At 45.5% G+C, this 15,946-nt stretch overlaps 1 protein-coding gene and 1 long non-coding RNA gene across 5 annotated transcripts in view; one reads left to right on the forward strand and one right to left on the reverse strand.

Moving 5' to 3' along the window:
• LOC138294165 (uncharacterized) overlaps positions 1-15,946 on the forward strand; it is a 407,566-nt gene that overhangs the window by 244,137 nt on the left and 147,483 nt on the right. The gene's annotated exons all lie outside the window — the stretch shown is intronic.
• The window catches only part of FBXW9 (F-box and WD repeat domain containing 9), a 178,010-nt gene that overhangs the window by 88,745 nt on the left and 73,319 nt on the right, over positions 1-15,946 (reverse strand). The window lies entirely within an intron of this gene.

Genomic DNA, 15,946 nt, shown 5'->3' on the forward strand with positions numbered 1-15,946 from the left:
CCCTTTTTCGGTGCCTTGGCTTGGTCACCTATTTTTTGGGTTAAGCCATGGCCTGTTGGCAGTGGCGTCCCCTGGGCTTTTGTTGACTTCTCGTGAGTCTTATGTTTCGACGTCTTACTCACGGTTTTCGGCATTTTTTCGGCCTCGAGCTCTTCCGAGTCCGACTCGTGGATAGAGAAAGCTTCTTCTTCCTCCTCGAAAAGCTATTGTCCTGTCGGCATCGACTCCATCTGCAGTCTTCTGGCTCTTCGGTCTCTTAACGTCTTTCTGGACCGAAACGCTCGACAGGCCTCACAAGTATCTTCCTTGTGCTCTGGGGACAAGCACAAGTTACAGACCAGATGCTGATCCGTATACGGATACTTGTTATGGCATTTTGGACAGAAGCGGAATGGGGTCCGTTCCATCAGCCTTGAAGTCATACGTGGCCGGGCCGACCAGGCCCCGACGGGGGATCGAAAAAACCCCGAAGGGCCACCGGAGCTTTTCAAAATTCGGTGTCGATCTGTTGTAACTAACCCGATACCGAACGCAAACAATCCCGACGTTTTTTCCGAGATTCTAACTAACTTTCCGACCCGAAACACGGAGCGAAAAGGAACACGTCCGAACCCGATGGCGGAAAAAAAACAATCTAAGATGGAGTCGACGCCCATGCGCAATGGAGTCAAAATGGGAGGAGTCCCTCGGTCTCATGACTCGAAAAGACTTCTTCGAAGAAAAACAACTTGTAACACTCCGAGCCCAACACCAGATGGCGGGATGTGCACAGCATGTGTATCTGCAGCTACACATGCCATCGAACATATATATATATGTTCGATGGCATGTGTAGCTGCAGATACACATGCTATGCATAGGTCTTTCGACATCTAGTGTTGGTCTCGGAGTGTTACAAGTTGTTTTTCTTCGAAGAAGTCTTTTCGGAGTCACGGGATCGAGTGACTCCTCCTCTTGGTTCCATTACACATGGGCATCGACTCCATTGTTAGATTGTTTTCTTTCCGCAGTTGGGTTTGAACGTGTTTCCTTTCGCTCCGAGATTTCGATTTGAAAAACCATAGAAAACCTTCTTACTTGTCGGTATTGTTTCAATCGTGTTTCCCATCTAGCATCGAACCGGTAAAACCATCAGAACCTTAATTTTTTCCACCATTCGGGGCGTGTGCGCCGGACTCGGGCCTGTTCAGGCCTACCGCATGGAAAGCCTGATAGATCGGACTCCATTCCGATTTTTGCCCTCGGTGCCACGCGAAGTACCCCTATACAGACCAGCACTTGGTTTGTCGATCATTTCGATCAAAGAAGACCCTCCAAGATCGCAGAGCCGAAGACTCGAAATGCGTTGAAAAGCAGTGAACATCTCGACGTCATGGAGGAAGAGCAGGCGCAGATGGCAGTCTCCATCCGAGACACAGACTCCGAACAAGAGTTGGAAGACAACAGACCCATCACAGCTGGCCAGCATGCGAGTACGCCTGCCGCTACACCCCTGCACAAAAAACATTTAAGGGTCTTGGGTACACCACTGCCGGAAGGCCATGGTTCGGCCCGTAAAAAGACTGTTGGCGACCATCCTTTGGGGTCGGCGCCGAGTAAACCTGTTAAAGGCACTGTTTCAGACTCCAGTAAAAAAGCCCATTCTTCAGAGTCGAAAATTCGGCAATGGGCTTCGAAGCCGAGACCTTCGACTACCTTTTCCAGACCGAAAAAACTACACACTTAGGAGCCGAAAAAATCCTCATATACAGAGGAACAAGGACTTTTAAAAAAATTTAGAGAATCTCATAAGACTTCTGAGGAAGAGCCTGAAATTGAACCAATACAGGTTATGGATGAGAGACAGTCCAGAATACATATCCATAAGGAGACAGGAAGAATTATTACTGCACCTCCTTTAAAGACAAAAAGAAAGTTGGCTTTTCAAGAAGAATTGGACTCTGTACAGCCACCAGCAAAGGTGCAAAAACAAAAGGAGAAGCCATTACCCCTCCATACTTCTCCTCCTCATTCTCCACAATTATCTTTCTCATCTCACAACAGCCCACCACCACTGCCTTCTCCAAAACATTCTTTATATTCACAAGGAGGTACGGCAGACCCATGGGATCTCTATGACCCTGATCCCATCCTAGATAATAACCCAGATATTTACCCATCAAAACCTTCTTCTCCAGAAGATACCACTGCATACACCCAAGTAATATCCAGGGCAGTAGCTTATCATGGGGTAACCATGCATTCGGAGCCGTTAGAAGAAGATTTCTTATTTAATACACTGTCTTCTACACATTCAAGGTACCAGTGTCTCCCAATGTTACAAGGCATGGTTAAACACGCAGACCAAATTTTTAGCGAGTCTGTAAAAGCTAGGATTATCACACCTAGAATTGATAAAAAGTATAAGCCTGCACCTTTGGACCCGATTACATTACTCACCAGGGGCCAGATGTACGAAACGTTTTGCATGGCGCAAACTGCGAAATTCGCAGTTTGCGCCATGCAAAACGCGCATCGCGATGCACAATTCCATTTTGCAAGTCAGTTCCGACTCGCAAAATGGGAATGTGACTTGCAAATAGGAAGGGGTGTTCCCTTCCTATTTGCGATTCGCACCGCAATGCAGAATTGCTTTGTGACCGCGAACGCGGTCGCAAAGCAATTTGCAGTTAGCACTCATGTCAAGGGGGTGCTAACTCATTCGCAAAAGGGAAGGGGTCCCTATGGGACCCCTTCCCCTTTGTGGTTGTCGCCATAAATATTTTTTCAGAGCAGGCAGTGGTCCAATGGACCACTGCCTGCTCTGAAAAAACGAAACCAAATGTTTTCATTTTTTCTTTTGTATTACAACTCGTTTTCCTTTAAGGAAAACGGGCTGCAATACAAAAAAAAAAAACTGCTTTATTAAAAAAGCAGTCACAGACATGGAGGTCTGCTGTCTCCAGCAGGCCACCATCCCTGTGAGTGCAGTGAATCGCAAGGGGGTCGCAAATTGCGACCCACTTCATTATTATTAATGAGGTGGGTCTTTGCGACCACCTTGCGATTCGCAGAAGATGTCTGAGACACCATTCTGCATATGATTTTGCGACTCGGAAATTGCGAGTCGCACCGACTTGCAACTTCCGAGTAGCAAAATCAAATCTTCCTACATCTGGCCCCAGTTCCCTCCTGACTCAGTGGTAGTCAGTGCAGCAAGAAAAAGGGCAAATAGTCAGTCTTCAGGAGATGCACCACATCCTGATAAAGAGTTGAAAATTTGACGCAGCAGGGAAAAGAGTTGCTACACAAGCATCAAATCAGTGGAGAACTGCAAATTCTCAGGCACTCTTAGCCAGGTATGATAGGGCCCATTGGGATGAAATACAGGATATTATACACCATCTCCCAAAAGAGCACCAAAAAAGGGCACAGCATGTAGTAGAAGAGGGGCAAGCGATTAGCAATAATCAGATAAGAACCGCCCTTGATGCTGCTGATACAGCTGCAAGGGGTATAAACACTGCTGAAACAAACAGAAGACATGTATGGCTACGTTCCTCTGGTTTTAAACCAGAAATTTAACAGGCAGTACTTAATATGCCTTTTGATAAAAAGCACCTCTTTGGCCCAGAAGTGGATACCACTATTGAAAAATTGAGGAAGGACTCCGATACTGTGAAAGCAATGGGCGCTTTATACCCCACCCCATATACAGGGTCCTTTCGCAGGCACAGTTTCGAGGAGGTTTTAAGCCACAATCCTTAGAGGCTTCCACCTCCCAAACAAAGCAATCACAACAAACCCAGTATCAACGAGGTGGGTTTAGAGGATCCTACAGAGGTCAATTCTTCAGAAATAATGGTAAATTCCAAACCTCTAAACAATCACAGCCTAAACAGTGACTTCCTTCCCTCCCTTCAACTCAACACATCTCCTGTGGGGGGAAGACTACAGCAATTCCACTCTCATTGGCAAAATATCACCACAGACAACTGGGTATTATCAATTATCCAAAATGGCTATTGCCTAGAACTAATATCCACCCCTCCAAACATTCCACCACGATATCACAAGTTGTCCCCCCGAACGTACAGTTCTGTTACAACAAGAAGTACAATTGTAGGAAGTTGGCTCTGTATGTACTATTTCAAAGTAAGAAATAGCATGTACAGAGTCCAAGGGTTCCCCTTAGAGGTAAGATAGTGGCCAAAAGAGATAATTTTAATGCTCTATTTTGTGGTAGTGTGGTCGAGCAGTAGGCTTATCAGAGGGTAGTGTTAAGCATTTGTTGTACACCCACAGGCAATAAATGAGGAACACACACAAAGACAATTCCAGGCCAATAGGTTTTTATATAGAAAAATATATTTTCTTAGTTTATTTTAAGAACCACAGGTTCAAGATTTACAAACAATACTTTAAATGAAAGGTATTTCACTCAGGTATCTTAGGAACTTTGCATCATCACAATAGCATGTACAGTTTTGGCAAAAATGGCAATAAGCTATTTTAAAATTGGACACTGCAAAAATCAACAGTTCCTGGGGGAGGTAAGTATTTGTTAGGTTCACAGGTAAGTAAAGCACTTACAGGGTTCAAAGTTGGGTCCAAGGTAGCCCACCGTTGGGGGTTCAAGGCAACCCCAAAGTTACCACACCAGCAGCTCAGGGCCAGTCAGGTGCAGAGGTCAAAGTGGTGCCCAAAACACATAGGCTTCAATGGAAATAGGGGTGCCCCGGTTCCAGTCTGCCAGCAGGTAAGTACCCGCGACTTCGGAGGGCAGACCAGGGGGGTTTTGTAGGGCACCGGGGGGGGGGGACACAAGCAGGCACACAAAGTACACCCTCAGCGGCACAGGGGCGGCCGGATGCAGTGGGCAAACAGGTGTCGGGTTCGCAATAGGTTTCAATGGGAGACCCGGGGGTCTCTTCAGCGATGCAGGCAGGCAAAGGGAGGGGGCTCCTCGGGGTAGCCACCACCTGGGCTAGGAAGAGAGCCATCTGGGGGTCGCTCCTGCACTGGAGTTCGGTTCCTTCTGGTCCTCGGGGCTGCGGGTGCAGTGTCTTTACCAGGTGTCGGGTTCCTTGAAGCAGGCAGTCGCGGTCAGGGGGAGCCTCTGGATTCCCTCTGCAGGCGTCGCTGTGGGGGCTCAGGGGGGTCAACTCTGGCTATTCACGGGCTCGCAGTCGCCGGGGAGTCCTCCCTGTAGAGTTAGTTTTCCGTAGGTCGAGCCGGGGGCGTCGGGTGCAGAATGGAAAGTCTCACGCTTCCGGCTGGAAACGTGTGGTTTTTAAAAGTTGCTTCTTTGTTGCAAGGTTGCAGTTTCTTTGGAACAGGGCCGCTGTCCTCTGGAGTTTCTTGGTCCTTTTAGATGCAGTTTAGTCCTCTGAGGCTTCAGAGGTCGCTGGGCCGTGGGGGACGCGTCGCTGTTGCGGTTTTTCTTGAAGTGGGGAGACAGGCCGGTAGGGCTGGGGCCAAAGCAGTTGGTGTCTCCGTCTTCTCTTCAGGGCTTCAGGTCAGCAGTCCTTCTTCGTCTTCAGGTTGCAGGAATCTATCTTCCTAGGTTCTGGGGGCCCCTAAATACTCAATTTAGGGGGGTGTTTAGGTCTGGGAGGTTAGTAGCCAATGGCTACTAGCCCTGAGGGTGGCTACACCCTCTTTGTGCCTCCTCCCGGTGGGGGGGTTGGGCACATCCCTAATCCTACTGGGGAATCCTCCATCTGCAAGATGGAGGATTTCTAAAAGTCAGAGTCACCTCAGCTCAGGACACCTTAGGGGTTGTCCTGAGTGGCCAGTGACTCCTCCTTGTTTTTCTCATTATCTCCTCCGGCCTTGCCGCCAAAAGTGGGGGCTGTGGCCGGAGGGGCGGGCATCTCCACTAGCTGGGATGCCCTGTGGCGCTGTAACAAAGGGGGTGAGCCTGGTGTTACAGTTCCTGCAGGGGGAGGTGAGAAGCACCTCCACCCAGTACAGGCTTTGTTCCTGGCCACAGAGTGACGAAGGCACTCTCCCCATGTGGCCAGCAACATGTCTGGTGTGTGGCAGGCTGGTAAAACTAGTCAGCCCACACTGGAAGTTGGGTATGTTTTCAGGGGGCATCTCTAAGATACCCTCTGGGTGTATTTCACAATAAAATGTACACTGGCATCAGTGTGCATTTATTGTGCTGAGAAGTTTGATACCAAACTTCCCTGTTTTCAGTGTAGCCATTATGGTGCTGTGGAGTTCGTGTTTGACAGACTCCCAGACCATATACTCTTATGGCTACCTGCACTTACAATGTCTAAGGTTTTGCTTAGACACTGTAGGGGCATAGTGCTCATGCACCTATGCCCTCACCTGTGGTATAGTGCACCCTGCCTTAGGGCTGTAAGGCCTGCTAGAGGGGTGACTTATCTATGCCATAGGCAGTGTGAGGTTGGCATGGCACCCTGAGGGGAGTGCCATGTCGACTTAGTCATTTTCTCCCCACCAGCACACACAAGCTGGCAAGCAGTGTGCATGTGCTGAGTGAGGGGTCCCCAGGGTGGCATAAGACATGCTGCAGCCCTCAGAGACCTCCCCTGGCATCAGGGCCCTTGGTACCAGGGGTACCAGTTACAAGGGACTTACCTGGATGCCAGGGTGTGCCAATTGTGGAGACAAAGGTACAGGTTAGAGAAATAACACTGGTGCTGGGGCCTGGTTAGCAGGCCTCAGCACACTTTTAAATCATAACTTGGCATCAGCAAAGGCAAAAAGTCAGGGGGGAACCATGCCAAGGAGGCATTTCCTTCCAACAATCTCTACTGTTAAAGCAAGCAATATAATTAGTTCCACAGTCTCAACAAGGAACAGGAGTATACAGTACTCACTATACTTCCTAATTCCCAAAAAAGATGGCACCCTCAGGCCCATATAAGACCTCCGGCCCCTCAATCTATACATCTTGTCAGAGCATTTTCACATGGTAACTCTGCAAGATGTTATTCCACTACTGCAAAAACAAGACTTTATGACTGATCTAGATCTCAAAGATGCGTATTTCCACATACCCATCCACCCAGCTCACAGAAAATACCTCAGGTTTGTCATAGCAGGAAAACACTACTGGTTCAAAGTTTTGCCATTTGGCATAACAACAGCTCCAAAGGTGTTCACAAAGTGTCTAGCAGTAGTAGTGGCTTACTTAAGAAGACAACACATCCATGTCTTTTCATATCTAGACAATTGGATAATAAAATCAAGCACTCTTACACAACTGTCCATGTATATCCATATCTAGACGATTGGCTAATAAAATCAAGCAATCTTACACAATGCCAAGAACATACTCGTTATGGGATAGAAACTTAGCACGCACTAGGATTCTCTCTAAACTTCCAAAAGTCGCACCTTCAACCAGCACAAGTACAACCGTACCTAGGTGCTATCCAAATATACAAAGGATACAAGCTTTCCAAAACGTAATACCACTCATACAGCCAAATCAACAATACACTGTAAGATTTATGATGAAGGTTCTTGGAATTATGGCATCTTGCATAGCAATAGTTCCACATGCAAGATTAAACATGAGGCCCTTTTACAACAGTGCCTTGCCCAACAATGGTCACAAGCACACAGTCAACTTCAAGATCTAGTGCTGATAGACTGCCAAACACATATGTCCCTTCAATGGTGGAATCGCAGCAATTTCATGAAGGGGCGGTCGTCTCAAGGCCTTGTGCCTCAAACCATAATTACAACAGATGCATCAATGATCGGTTGGGGAGCTCACCTAAACAATCAGACCGTTCAAGGGCAATGGGATGTCAAACAGAAACAGCTACACATAAACCACTTAGAATTATTAGGTGTGTTCCTGGCCCTAAAAGCATTTCAACCTCTTCTCAAACAGAAGAATGTTCTCATAAAAACAGACAACATGACAACCATGTATTATCTCAACAAACAGGGAGGGACACATTCATCTCAGCTGTCCCTTCTAGCCCAAACTATTTGGAAATGGGCAATTCACAATCAAATTAATTTACTAGCACAATACATTCTAGGGATAGACAATCAGTTGGGAGATCTCCTCGGCAGAAATCAGCAACAGACACACGAATGGGAGATTCACTCCCAAGTACTTCAAAGGTACTTTAGAAAATGGGGAAAACCAGACATAGATCTATTCGCAACAAGTGAAAACACAAAATGCCAAAACTTTGCATCCAGACACCCACATCCCCTATCCAAGGGCAATGCTCTATGGATCAATTGGTCAGGGATATTTGCTTACGCTTTTCCCCCTCTCCCACTCCTTCCATTTTTAGTCAACAAATTACGTCAAACATCATTCAACATGATACTCATAGCACCAACATGGGCACGCCAGCCTTGGTACACAACACTACTAGACCTATCTGTAGTATCTCACTCCAAACAGACCAGATTTGTTAACACAAAACAGAGGTCAAATCAGGTGTCCAAAGCCCAATGCTCTCAATCTAGTGATTTGGCTCCTCAAGTCATAGAATTTGGTTATTTAAATCTTCCACCAGAATGTATGGAAGTAATTAAACAAGCATGCAAACCTACTACTAGACAGTGCTATGCAAATAAGTGGAAAAGAGTTGTCTACTATTGTCAATCTAAGAGCATAGATCCACTTACAGCATCTATACAAGATATTGTATGCTATTTACTTCTTTCGCAGAAATCAAATTTGGCTTTTTGATCCATCAAGATACACCTTACTTCAATATCTGCATACTTACAGACTATTCAACATACTTCTCTATTCAGAGTTCCTGTTATCAAAGCCGTCATATTAAAGTGCATCATTCCACCCAGAACACCACCTGTTCCATCATGGAATTTAAATATTGTACTTACCAGACTCATGGGACCACCTTTTGAACCCATGCACTCTTGCCAAATTACATTTTTAACATGGAAGGTTGCCTTCCTTGTAGCTATTACTTCTTTAATAAGAGTTGGTGAAATACAAGCATTCACTCTTGAAGAACCTTTTTTCCAAGTGCACAAACATAAGGTTGTACTAAGAACAAATCCCAAATTTCTACCAAAAGTAGTATCGCCTTTTCACATTAATCAAAGTGCAATGGCCAGTCTTCTTTCCACAGCCAGATTCTGTGGCAGAAAGAGCTCTTCATTTCCTAGATATCAAAAGAGCTCTTATGTACTACATAGAGATTACTAAACATTTTAGGAAAACAAACCAACTTTTGTTGCTTTCCAACATCCACATACAGGCAATCCTATATCAAAACAAGGTTTAGCAAGATGGATTGTTAGACGTATACAAACATGTTATATCATTCATTTGATCACTCCTAAAGCACATTCTACAATAAAGAAAGGTGCATCAATGGCTTTTTTTAAGAAACATACCAATGGTTGACATATGTAAAGTGGCTACATGGTCAACCCCTCATACATTAACAAAACACTACTGTGTTGATGTGTTCTCACAGCAACAAGCCACTGTAGGCCAAGCTGTCTTACAAATGTTATTTCAAACAACTTCAACTCCTACAGGCTAGCCACCGCTTTTTGGGAGGACTTACTGCTTTGTAGTCTATGCATAGCATGTGTATCTGCAGCTACACACGCCATTGAATGAAAAATGTCACTTACCCAGTGTACATCGGTTTGTAGCATGTAGTGCTGCATATTCACTATGTGCAGCTACACATGCCATCGAACACGTGTGTGTGTGTGTGTGTTTATATATATATATATATATATATATATATATATATATATAAAATGCCACTTACCAAGTGTACATCTGTTCGTGGCATGAGACGCTGCAGATTCACATGCTGTGCATGATCCTGCCATCTAGTGTTGGGCTCGGAGTGTATCAAGTTGTTTTTCTTCGAAGAAGTCTTTTCGAGTCACGAGACCGAGGGACTCCTCCCTTTCGGCTCCATTGCGCATGGGCGTCGACTCCATCTTAGATTGTTTTCCCCGCAGAGGGTGAGGTAGGAATTGTGTATATAGTAAAGATGCCCATGCAATGGAGTAAGTATGTATGTACATAATGTGTATAAAAATAGTGTATATTTACAAATTTACAAATGTACAAGTTTCATCAACTTAAAACGGCTACAGGCTCCCGGGGAGGCGGAGGCGCATGTGAATCTGCAGCGTCTCATGCCAGAACAGATGTACACTGAGTTAGTGACATTTTCCGTTCAATGGCATGTGTAGCTGCAGATACACATGCTGTGCATAGACTAGTAAGCAGTTATCTCCCCAAAAGCGGTGGCTTAGCCTGTAGGAGTTGAAGTTGTCTGAAATAATGTTCGTAATACAGCCTGTCCTACTGTGGCTTGTTGTGTTGTTAACACATCTACACAGTAATGTTTTGTGAATGTATGAGGCGTAGACCATGTGGCTGCCTTACAGATTTCCGTCATAGGTATATTTCCTAGAAAGGCCATTGTAGCGCCTTTCTTCCTAGTGGAGTGCGCCTTTGGCGTAATAGGTAGATCTCTTTTTGCTTTAATATAGCAGGTTTGAATACATTTCACTATCCATCTGGCAATGCCTTGTTTGGATATTGGATTTCCTGCATGAGGTTTTTGAAAGGCTACAAACAATTGTTTTGTTTTGCGAAACTGGTTTGTTCTATCAATATAATACATTAGTGCTCTTTTAATGTCTAACGTATGTAAGGCTCTTTCGGCTACTGAGTCTGGTTGTGGAAGAAAGACTGGTAGTTCCACTGTTTGGTTTAGGTGGAACGTGATATAACTTTTGGTAAGAATTTGGGATTTGTACGGAGAACCACTTTATGTTTGTGTATTTGTATAAAGGGTTCTTGTATAGTAAATGCTTGTATTTCACTTACTCTCCTAAGAGATGTGATAGCTATTAGGAAGGCTACTTTCCAGGTTAAGTATTGCATCTCACAAGAGTGCATGGGTTCAAATGGTGGACCCACGAGTCGTGTTAATACAATATTGAGGTTCCACGAGGGAACTGGTGGTGTTCTCGGGGTATGATTCTTTTTAAACCCTTCATAAATGCTTTGATGACTGGGATTCTAAAGAGTGATGTTGAATGTGTAATCTGCAGCTAGGCAGATATTGCTGTGAGATGTATTTTAAAGGAAGAAAATGCTAGTTTAGATTTTTGTAAATGTAATAAGTAGCTTACAGTGTTTTTTGCGGAAGCATGTAGTGGTTGAATTAGATTATTATGGCAGTAATAAACAAATCTTTTCCATCTGTTTGCGTAACAATGTCTTGTAGTAGGTTTACTAGCTTGTTTAATGACCACCATACATTCTTGTGTAAGGTCTAAATGTCCAAATTCTAAGACTTCAGGAGCCAGATTGCTAGACTGAGTGATGCTGGATTCGGGTGTCTGATCTGTTGTTTGTGTTGAGTTAACAGATCTGGTCTGTTTGGTAGTTTGCGGTACTACTGACAGGTCGAGTAGTGTTGTATACCATGGTTGGCGAGCCGAGGTTGGTGCTATTAGTATTATTTGAGTTTGTTTTGACTCAATTTGTTTACCAGATACGGAAGGAGTGGGAGAGGGGGAAAAGCGTAAGCAAATATCCCTGACCAACTCATCTATAACGCATTGCCCTTGGAGTGAGGGTGTGGATACCTGGATGCGAAGTTTTGGCATTGTGCGTTTTTTTTTGTTGTGAATAGGTCTATTTCTGGTATTCCCCAGCGTAGAAAGTAAGTTTTTAGTATCTGGGGATGAATTTCCCATTAGTGTGTTTGTTGGTGATCTCAACTGAGATTGTCGGCTAACTGGTTTTGAATCCCTGGGATATACTGTGCTATTAGGCGAATGTGATTGTGAATTGCCCAATGCCAAATGTTTTGTGCTAAGAGACACAGTTGTGATGAGTGTGTCCCTCTCTGTTTGTTTAGGTAATACATTGTTGTCATGTTGTCTGTTTTGACAAGAATGTGTTTGTGGGCTATTAGCGGTTGAAATGCTTTCAATGCTAGAAACACTACTAACAGCTCTAGATGATTTATATGCAGTTGCCTTTGTTGAGCGTCCCATTGTCCCTGTATACTGTGCTGGTTGAGGTGTGCTCCCCACCCCATCATGGAAGCATCTGTTGTAATCACGTATTGAGGCACAGGGTCTTGGAATGGCCACCCTTGGTTTAAATTTATAGGATTCCACCATTGAAGCGAGGAGTGTATTTGGCAGTCTATCAACACTAGGGGGGTTATTACAACTTTGGAGGAGGTGTTAATCCGTCCCAAAAGTGACGGATATACCACCAGCCGTATTACGAGTCCATTATATCCTATGGAACTCGTAATACGGCTGGTGGTATATCCGTCACTTTACCGTCACTTTTGGGACAGATTAACACCTCCTCCAAAGTTGTAATAACCCCCTAGATCTTGAAGTTGACCCTGTGCTTGTGTCCATTGTGTTGCTAGGCATTGTTGTAAGGGGCGCATGTGTAGTCTTGCGTTTGGGACAATGGCTATGCATGAAGACATCATGCCTAGGAGTTTCATTACAAACCTCACTTGATAGTGTTGGTTTGGGTGTATGTTTAGTATTACATTTTGGAAGGCTTGTACTCTTTGTGGACTTGGAGTGGCAATCCCTTTTTGTGTGTTGATTGTTGCTCCTAAGTATTGTTGTATTTGACACGGTTGTAGATTTTTGGTAGTTTGTAGAGAACCCTAGTTTGTGAAGGGTTTCTATGACGTATTTTGTGTGTAGAAGACACTGTTGCTGAGTGCTGGTTTTTATTAACCAATCGTCTAAGTAAGGGAATACGTGCATGTGCTGCCTCCTGATGTGAGCAGCTACTACTGCAAGGCATTTTGTGAATACCCTTGGGGCTGTTGTTATGCCGAACGGTAACACTTTGAATTGGTAATGCACGTCTTGGATTACAAACCTCAAGTATTTCCTGTGGGAAGGATGTATGGGTATGTGGAAATAAGCATCCTTGAGATCTAATGTTGCCATGTAGTCCTGTTGTTTGAGCAAGGGAATCACATCTTGAAGTGTTACCATGTGAAAATGATCTGATTTGATGTAAAGATTTAATGTTCTGAGGTCTAATATGGGTCTCAGTGTTTTGTCCTTTTTTGGAATTAGGAAATACAGGGAGTAAACACCGGTTCCTTTTTGATGGTTGAGTACTAGTTCTATGGCTTCTTTTTGTAACAATGCTTGGACTTCCAGTTGTAACAGATCTAAGTGTTGTTTGGACATGTTGTGTGCTCTTGGGGGCACATCTGGTGGTAAATGTAGGAATTCTATGCAATAACCATGTTGGATAATGGCTAGGACCCACGCGTCCGTAGTTATGTGTTCCCAGTTTAGGTAATAATTTGTGAGCCTCCCCCCCCACTGGTGTTGCGTGGTAGGGGTTTGTGATGTTGAAGTCACTGTTTAGTTTGTGGGGTTTTTGGGCTCTGAAATTTCCCTCTTGTTTTAGGGAACTGTCCACCCCTATATTGTCCCCGAAAACCTCCTCTCTGATATTGGCCCTGATATGTGGGTCTGACTTATGAGGTGGAAGGCTCTGTGGTCTGGGCCCGAAACCCCCCTCTAAAGTGCGGCTTCTTAAAAGTGCCTCTGCTCTGTGGGGAGTAGAGCGAGCCCATGGCTTTGGCCGTGTCAGTGTCTTTCTTCAGTTTGTCTATCGCTGTATCCACCTCCGGCCCAAACAATTGTTGTCTGTTGGCCGCCGTGTCTGCTGGGTCCATAGCTGACCTTATTTGGTTGTTGGAGATAGTTTTGCCCTCCTCGACAACCTGTTGGGCACGTTTCTGGAACTCTTTGGGAAGGTGCTGAATGAGATGTTGCATTTCATCCCAATGCGCCCTGTCGTATCTTGCCAGTAGAGCTTGCGAATTGGCAATTCGCCATTGATTGGCTGCCTGTGCTGCCACCCTTTTGCCTGCTGCATCGAATTTCCGACTTTCTTTGTCGGGCGGTAGTGCGTCTCCAGAAGTTTGTGAGTTTGCCCTTTTCCGGGCTGCTCCTACTACCACCGAATCAGGAGTTAACTGTTGTGTAATGTACACAGGGTCCGTAGGGGGAGGTTTATATTTCTTCTCCACCCTAGGTGTGATGGCTCTGCTCTTGACTGGGTCTTGAAACACCTGTTTGGCGTGTTTTAACATGCCTGGTAACATTGGCAAACTCTGGTATTGGCTGTGCGTCGATGACAGGGTGTTGAACAAGAAGTCATCTTCTATGGGCTCTGCATGCAATGCTACATTATGAAAAGTAGCTGCCCTGGAAACCACCTGCATGTAAGCAGTACTGTCCTCAGGTGGTGATGGCCTTGCCGGGTAGCAATCCGGACTATTATCTGAGACCGGTGCATCATACAAATCCCATGCATCCGGGTCACCTTGGCTCATCCCTGTGTGCGTTGGTGACTGCATCATTGGGGGTGTTGCTACTGGGGACAGATATGGCAAGTGCGGTGGCGATGGCTGTGGAGAAAACTGTGGTGGTGTTTTTTCTTTAGCCACTTTTGCTTTTGGCTGCATTTCCGCCTCATGGAATGCAAGCTTCCTCTTCATTTTTATTGGAGGAAGAGTTCTGATTTTCCCCGTGTCTTTTTGTATATGGAGCCTCCTCTGGGAATGGTCTGGCTCTCCCATTCCCAGTTCTTGTTCAAACCTGTGGCCTTGTAATTGTGTGGAAAGGCCTTGTTCGTCTGTATAGGAGCTATGTTTCGGCTCTGAGGCTGCATGTTTCGGCACCGAAACCTTTTCGACAGTCTATTTCGGTTCCGAGGAAACCTTTTTGGCTTTCGGGGTGCCAATCTCTCGGTGTCGGGTCTGGTCGGAGCCGGTATCTCGGTGCTGAGTCTGTTCGGAGCCGGTATCTCGACCGGAGTCGGATGTCTTCGGCTGCTGGGAGGCCTTTTTCGGTGCCGATGTTTGGTCACCGTGTTTTCGGGTAAAGCCATGGCCTGTCAGCGGTGGCGTCCCCTTGGCCTTCATGATTTTCGAGTGAGTTTTTCCCGGGTCTGGTTTACTCACGGTTTGTTACGTCTTCGGCTGCTCACTCTCGGACTCGTCCGAGTCCGAATGGAGAATGTCTCCTCTTCTTCGACGTCGGTGTGTCCTGCCGGTGTCGACGCCATCTGAAGTCTTCGAGCTCCACGATCCCGCAGTGTCTTCTTGGATCGAAATGCCCGACAGGCCTCGCAAGTATCCTCTTTGTGTTCGGGGGACAAACACAGATTACAGACCAAGTGTGGGTCTGTATAAGGATACTTAGCGTGGCAGTTGGGGCAGAAGCGGAAGGGAGTCCGTTCCATGACCTTTGAAGATGGACGCAGCCGGGCCGACCAGGCCCCGGCGAGGAGTGGAAGCCCCGAAGGGCTGCCGGAGCTCTTCTTTCTTCGGTGTCGATGTGCTAGCACTAACCCGATACCGAGCGCAAATTTTCGATGGATAACTATCTTTTCCGAACCGAAACACGGAGCAAAGAGGAACACGTCCGAACCCGATGGCAGAAAGAAAACAATCTAAGATGGAGTCGACGCCCATGCGCAATGGAGCCGAAAGGGAGGAGTCCCTCGGTCTCGTGACTCGAAAAGACTTCTTTGAAGAAAAACAACTTGTAACACTCCGCGCACAGCATGTGTATCTGCAGCTACACATGCCATCGAATATATATATATATATATATATATATATATATATATATATATATATATATATATATATATATATATATATATAAATAAATATATAACCAGGAGAGTCCAACCCATTATCTAAGGAGGTGAACAGACTACTGACATCCTGACGGTCATCGTAGCAGTTCTCTTCGTCAAATTGTGGGACAAATTTGTCCCCATCATCACATCTAAATTTAATGTAGTGTTTGTGTGCGACTGCGCAGTAAAGGTTTTGTCCAGGAGTTGGAAGAATTGCCCATATGTTGCGCTACACTGGGATCAGATCGAGGAGAAGTCACCTCTGAGTTAAACACC

This window comes from Pleurodeles waltl, chromosome 4_2 (assembly GCF_031143425.1).
Source record: "Pleurodeles waltl isolate 20211129_DDA chromosome 4_2, aPleWal1.hap1.20221129, whole genome shotgun sequence".
Lineage (NCBI taxonomy): Eukaryota > Metazoa > Chordata > Amphibia > Caudata > Salamandridae > Pleurodeles > Pleurodeles waltl.